The sequence below is a fragment of the Malaya genurostris genome, chromosome 1, assembly GCF_030247185.1.
Source record: "Malaya genurostris strain Urasoe2022 chromosome 1, Malgen_1.1, whole genome shotgun sequence".
In the NCBI taxonomy this organism is placed as follows: Eukaryota; Metazoa; Arthropoda; class Insecta; order Diptera; family Culicidae; genus Malaya; species Malaya genurostris.
Genome location: NC_080570.1, coordinates 66,398,287 through 66,405,659, shown reverse-complemented (window position 1 = coordinate 66,405,659; position 7,373 = coordinate 66,398,287). Strand labels below are relative to the sequence as shown.

General features: G+C 35.9%; 1 protein-coding gene across 5 annotated transcripts in view; it reads left to right on the top strand.

Annotated features, from left to right (window-relative positions):
* The first annotated feature begins 1,775 nt into the window (after positions 1-1,775).
* LOC131440349 (sialin) overlaps positions 1,776-7,373 on the top strand; it is a 45,038-nt gene continuing 39,440 nt past the window's right edge. The window contains exon 1 of one of the 5 annotated variants that reach the window (XM_058611588.1): positions 1,776-1,848. The gene's annotated coding sequence lies outside the window, so the exon portion shown is untranslated. The other 4 variants (XM_058611589.1, XM_058611587.1, XM_058611585.1 and 1 more) reach the window with 4 other exon arrangements.

Sequence of the window (7,373 nt, the reverse complement as noted above, 5' to 3'; positions counted from 1 at the left end):
AAAATGTCGTGTTGCCGATCTACTTCGGCATTCCAAAATGCCGAGCTCGAGTATCGATTTTAAGTGTGTACTACGAGTTTACTTTTATTACTGATATCAATTTGAACTATTGAATAAACGAAAAAATCTTGCATATTAAATATCATACATATAACTAAAAATATTTGGACAAAATAGTTCCTTGATCGAAATCTGATTGTAATTGATTTTATGTAATGCATATTTTACGGATTGTGTATAGTAAGGATACAAATAAAAATGCCAGTTTATCCTTCAAAAAACTCTAGTATTTTCATGGGTTTGTTGTATCTATCTGACAATTGTATTGTAAGTAATATTAGGTGTAATACATCTGAAATAAATTTATTGTTTGGTTTTGGATTTCTTTCAAGTTAAATTCCCATAGGGGTTGATATGATTCCATTTAAATAATATCAGATGTAATTTACACTTACAATTTAAGTGCCGAGTTATATTACTGGGTAAGATTACCCAGTTATATCGCCTGGACTTTGATTCGAAATTCAGTATGATTTCCAATCGGAATTGGTCGTTGCATCTGATTTGGAATGCATTGAGAATTCATACTGAATTCCGAATCAAATTTCAGGCGATAGTGATAAGGTAAGTGTAAAACACTTCAGTTTAACGTGTCAATTTCTATCAGTGTATAATTATGCCCCACAACGATGATGCATTATGCTCTCTGAAAAAGTCAAAATAGAAAATATGCCAACAAAAATTTACTGTTGTAAAACTATACTGACGTGATCTGCTAATTGGTAAATCACAATTTAATCCTTATTTAGCATTAATAATCAAAACGATCTGAAGTTAAAACGGTTCGGAAATAAGGATTTTTCGGTATGGTTAATGTTATGAAATTTATGCATCGAATCGATTTTCATTTCTTTGCATTTTTAAACCATGAATAGAAACTTTAGCACAGATTAAAGAAATTACGAAATAACAACGGAGTATTTGATGTTTTATACGGATAAAATACAGGCATGTTTTATATCGAAATATTCCTAATGATTTTTATCAGTTTATTCGTATTTTGCAGTAGACGGTATCTGTCAAACTTGCAACGCAGAAAGATTCTACGAAAATGTATTGTTAAAAATAGAATTTCACTTAGATCCCCATCTAATTTATACTAATTAACCCTAATAAATGTAAGTATTTTGAAATTCAAAGGAAAGCAATGCCCGAAGAAGATGCTACTACAAATTTTTCCACCCCAATTGGTTATCAGTAATAACTTCAACGAAACACAGTAAAAAGAGAAAATGTTACATCATATTTTTATATTTTCTTTTCCGACTTCAAAAACCCAATAAAAATTTGATTAAGAAAATCGATTATGTATGTTTTGGTGATTTTTTTCGCCATGATAATAAATTTAATAACTAAGATCGATTTTTGTTTATCCTATTTTTCCATGCGGAATAATTTAATATTATACTGTTTTAGTTTTAGATTATATGTATTTTATAAACATTTAGTTCTTCGAACGCATGTTTCCAATTCAACTATCCTTTATACTATTCGACATACAGTACGGAACCTACGCTTGCTGACAGCATTCCCATGTAATAGTATTGAAGTGATGTGTGAATCATACAGCCTCTGACAAACCGCTGCCTACACAGATACTCACTGGGTGGTGGAAAACTTCACGGAAAAACATCAACAAACAACCCCCCTCTGTCCCGTTCCTAAGTTAGACGCACGGGCTTTCTTCCAAGTATTGGTTTGCTCAGCTGTCACAGTAAGTACACGTATTTGAGCTGCACAACATTATGGACATTTCTAATCAACATTGCAGTCGCAATCCTCCCAAACGTAGGTACACGTCCCTTTTTATAGTTGGTGTTATAACATAATATAGTCAGTCTTTAGCCGTATTTCGTACCCTTCATTCTGAAGAGTCGTTCGCCTGTGGTTGTGATTCTACCATACTGAAAGTGATTTGCTTGTTCCTTTGTACAGATAGTACTCTAAAGCCAGGCTATTATCGAAGTGCGTTCAGGGCTAATATAATAATAATGCAAGGCTGAAATTTCACCATGGAGCGGTTTAAGAAAATAGAATAATGTTTGTGATAAATGCTGATTCGGTAGTGAGATAGTTTATAATAGTTTTGTGCACCGATATGTACGATATGTAACGTTCATGAAGTGTTATGAAATTCTAGTAGAATAGTTATCCGTCCATAAATTAGCATAAAATCAATAATTTTCGGTAGAAATCCAAACCAAAAAGGACTATCTTACATCGGACTCGCATGAATTCAGTGAAAGAATGTAAGGAAAATGTCCCTGAAAAGTTGCTCAATAGCTGAATCAATTTCAAGGACACCAAGAACTAACCAATTTGCTGCAATTCTATGCAACGGCACCAACAGCTGGAGCGAAAATTTTTACGACTCAGAGAGAAGCACCAATTTTGTTGACACGTGCGCAAATTTCATATGATAATGTATTGTTACTACATCGCCGGTAGAAGCCATCAGTATTATGAAACTTCGTTCTAAGAAATGTAGGTGAGTGAGAGCAGTAGATACGTAACGTCAGTTCAAAATTATCGTTTACGGGGACAGTTTAATTTTACCTTATTGACATTCATGCTTTTAATTTGATAAAAAGTTTCGGCTATTTACTTCCATTTAATATACTTTTCTGTAGAGTAAAAACGATCAGCGTTCGTAATTTAAAAACTTGCACGGAATCACCAGCGATCGCAATACAATTAAAGGCTGTACTCGATAAATATGCAACAGACAGAAATGAAAATTCATGCTTAGTCGGATATATTCTAATCTCAGCGAAATTTGAATAAACCAACTTTGCCAAATCAGTTAATATGTGCTTATTTAACATATTAACTGACTTGGAAAAGTTGGTTTATTCAAACTCCTCTCCTGGGAGCTGGGACCTAACCCTACCTTTCAAATCCTGGGCAATATTTGCGCCATAATAATCTTCCTGGTACATAAGGTACATGTCCCGGGTTGGTGGTTCAATGCATAGGACGCTGGTCTTACAAGCCAGTTGTCGCTTGTTCGAGCCCCGACCTTGGAAGGATTCTTAGTGTCTGTAGGATCCATAGTACCCTAGCCATGCAATGATTCTGTACACTACTATAAGAATTGGCTGCGAAGTCTGTTGAAACAGAAAGGCCAAATTCCCCCAAAAGGAATGTAATGCCAAGACTTTCTACATAAAGTACTGTTGTCAATAAATGTTGATTGATTACCCCGTTGTGTTGATTGATTATCCCGTAGAAAATCCTCCCGATTATCCCACCACCGACTTAGTAAGGTAAGGTTTCGTCGGTACAATCGGCAGACATCCAATTGACCATTTGTTTTTGCACACTTATGGAAGTTTTAACATTAGCGTTGACCGATGTGACAGTCGGCTTAGTAAACAGACTTAATCTTGTACAAATCGGTCAAGATGGTACGACTTAATAGGAGAGTACTATTACAGTACAGCCGATTATTATGCCTACAAAACACACTCCTTCTAAGAATGTTCTGTAGTTCAAAACTCGTCAAAAGATAAAAAAGTTACCGAACAAAATTTAGTGTGTACCTGGTTTAGCAGACATTATTCTAATGTTATTCTAATATGTACACAAATTCAAAGTTTGTCAGAGGAACATTATTATTTTTGGCAAATTACAATCCGTTCCTTCGTTTTCATTCGATAACTCAAAATCCAAAATTTACTTGAAACATAAATCTATTTTTGCGGCTACATTATTATCAAGTCAACTCCATTTGCTTCATTTTAAAGTGTCCCGTGATATGTTGATATGATTCATGACGTTAGTTTCTTGTACAACCTAGTCGTGGCGACCAAACATTTGCCGATGCATTTTCCTCAACATTGGATTCAGCATTTCCAATCATCATATAATTCCCGCAAGACTGAAATCAATACTTAAATACTTATGAGTAGGACTTAATTCAAATGTCGGTTGAATATTTGAATGCACTGTACTTTAAGAAGCAAGCAGTAAACACCCACTTGTTGTTTTCCAGGAATGTCATAACTCTATAAGTAGTGCAGTAATGTATTACGTAATACAATACTTTCTATTGTGGGGCATGCGGTTCTGCTAAACGGACTCAAATTTCATTTCAATTCCCGGCCACACAAAGACATAACTGTAGTATGAAAACGCTTTATCGGTAAAGACCCCTTTTCCACCCCAGGAATTCCTCACTTTCTCGGCAACCGAATGGCAATATATTGTAAGTGGCGAAGGGTATGTGAACATACATTCGGTACAGCGAATTAAATTGCCGGTTTGAGACACACATCGAGTCACTAATTTTGCAATAAGTCAATGATAGGATCTAGCACATCTGCACATTGCCTCGTCCCTATCGTTATAAGATAAGTCAGGAAAACGAATGTTGATAATGACATTGCAAATAGTTTCACGTTCACGATATCGTTTAGTACGTGGCAATTGTTCAGTGAGGAAAATTTATGAATCAAATTTAAAATCGATGAAAGCAATAGAAAATGTTGTGCAAGCTTTCTTTGCAGTTGGCATTTCATAACAAAGTGGTGCACAAAATGCTAGAGTTGCAGTGTCGACAGTAAAAATGGGTTCATTTGAATTCCTTGTTGGGTTGCAACGGGAAAAACGGTATCGAAAACAGTACCGAGCCATGACAACATTTATCAACGTCGGTTCAGAAGTGTTTTGGTTGCTTTTCCTAAGACTCGGTTTTGATGGGATAATGGTTAAGATTATATCGTATTGATTTTTTTCTGTGGAACAGGTATGCAAATCTTTATTTGCTGTATTACAAAAATGAAATTACATTATAAAAGGACCCGTTTAAAAAGACAAACGAAGTAAGATAATCTGCTATTCATAAGAGAAGCTATGATTAAAGTGACAGAAATATTTGGTAGGGTAGTTTTCCTTTGGCTTTGCTCAAGATTATAACTCCACACATTCTGAAATAGTTGATTCTATTTGTACAATAGTTCTAATACTGATATTTTGGTTTTCAACTACAACGGTTGAAACACCTCCTGCACGATTTTCACAAGTTTCACACATATTGTTGCCATGTCTCTAAAATCAAATGTGAATTTCATCGGAATGAACTTGTGATCTACAGTAAAATTAAAAATTTGGCGTTACGTGAATGCAGCACCCAAAATAGTGTCGATCGTGGATACATATGCAAGTGTTCGCCAGGCTGACAGGCAATTTACACGTTTTGCACATAGCTCATATGCGAACCTACATATCTGTGATCTTTATAGATTATAGGTATGCATGCATACTTACTTAAATTGGATTGCCGATCTTAGCTGTTCAAGTGGTAGCTAATTTTTTCAGTAGAAATAACGTTTCATCACAGCGGACCTTGAGGTACTACTGTCAACAAACAACCGATAACCGATCGTGATGATTTGAAAATGAAAACTTATTCTGTTTATTTTCACTTTCGTTCATTGGCAATCTTTCTTTTCAACCACCTTACATTAGGACCGAGGCTTTCCATTATATCAGAAGGAATTATCGATAAACATACCTGTGTTTAATTGCAAGAAAGGTGAACATAGAAAAATCTTCATGAGCAGATAAGTCCATTTGTAGTGTTTATCGTCCTCGATATTCTCTTTTATGTAAGTTTTTCTTTTTGGAAACCACACAAAATCAGGATAATGGTTTTACTTAAAAAACAGTACAGTAGCGTCCGATCTATCATGTAAATTCGTCCGATCCGGATCTATTATGCATATTGTCCAAAGTCTCTTATATTATTCGAAAGCTTATGGTTTTGATTTGAAAGTTATGTACAGAGTTTGGCCTTCTTCTTCTACACTTCTGGGTGGCGTCACCTCACTTCAGATGACACCGATTGATGGCCTAGCAACTTAAGCTATGCACTGGGGTCTTTTTTACGCGGTTTCTTTTAACGCGGCTTCTTTTACGCGGTTTCCTTGTTTTGTTTAGAAATGCATGAAACTTCGAGATCTTTGACACTTCGACTTCGAGATTCGTTGACACTTCGATTTTGTTCAGATTACACCAGATCTGGACATTTCATGCAATTCTAAGACATTCGCAATAATTTTTTTTGCATTTTGCGGTTTTTTTCTACACGGATTTTCGAGTCCCAAAGTCGATTTCCACAAAAAAAATGTTGAGATTACACCAGATCTGGACGTTTCATACATTTCTGAGATATTCGGTATTAAAATTTTTTTTCCTCAGTTTTGAGTTTTTTTTACGCGGATTTACAAAGATACGCGTTTTTTTACGCAAATTTCCGTAGTTACGCGGTTTCTTTTACGCCCTTTTCTACGCAGTACGTATCCCCGCGTAAAAAGAGACCTCAGTGTATTGCCAGTAAATTTTCAGGCCTCGCTGCGTGACAACGTGGAGCCGCCAAAGTACGGATGAAAATCCTTTTTTACTTTAATACTTAAATTTTCACCACACTAACACGGTACAACGTGTTGACTCGTTGAACGTTTCACCGGTGGTCGAGTTTGATGTCAAATATTAAATCAAACCTCACAGAACATTTTACATATTTCAATAATGAAAGCTTTGAAACTAATCTAAACTACCGGCGAAGTCCCGTGAACGTTGGCGGAAGTCGGCTGAATCGTACTTAAAACTGCTTTAAAGTAGGTGTTTCGTGATGAAAACAAACTAGTTTCAAAATGGCGAACGAGCATTTCGATAGTCCCACGACAAAAGGGCCTAACTGCAAATGAAAACCTCTATTTGTTTACTTTCTCTTTTGATTATTACGGAACCATTTCTTCAATTTCACAAAAAAAAATCAAAAATAAATCGAAAGCTTGTGAATTTACCTTGAAAGTTTTGCGAAGACTAAGGCGTCAAATGTAAAATCAGTGCGGTAAATCGTGAAAGAAAAGTAAACAAAGAGAAACTGACATTTGCAGTTAGGCTCTTTTGCCGCTGGGCGGCCGATTTGAGCTGTCTACAGGGTCCGCCATGTAACTTTTTTTAAAACATGCGATAAAACACAAACGGTTCATCCGATTTCAAAATTTATTTTTTCATATTAAAGTACAATCCTTCCGGTTAATTGTGGAATATAATATCGGCTGGCCTTGCAGTACGCCATACGGTCGGTCCAGTTTTTTAGTACATTTTCGATTGTATGCAGCTTTATTTCGGCTATGGCTGCACGAATGTTGTCCTTCAATTCTTGAATTGTCTCTGGCTTGTCCACATAACCCGGGTTGGCGATTCAATGCATAGGACGCTTGTCTTACAAGCCAGTTGTCGCTTGTTCGAGTCCCGACCTGGAAGGATTCTTAGTGTCTGTAGGATCCATAGTACCCTAGCCA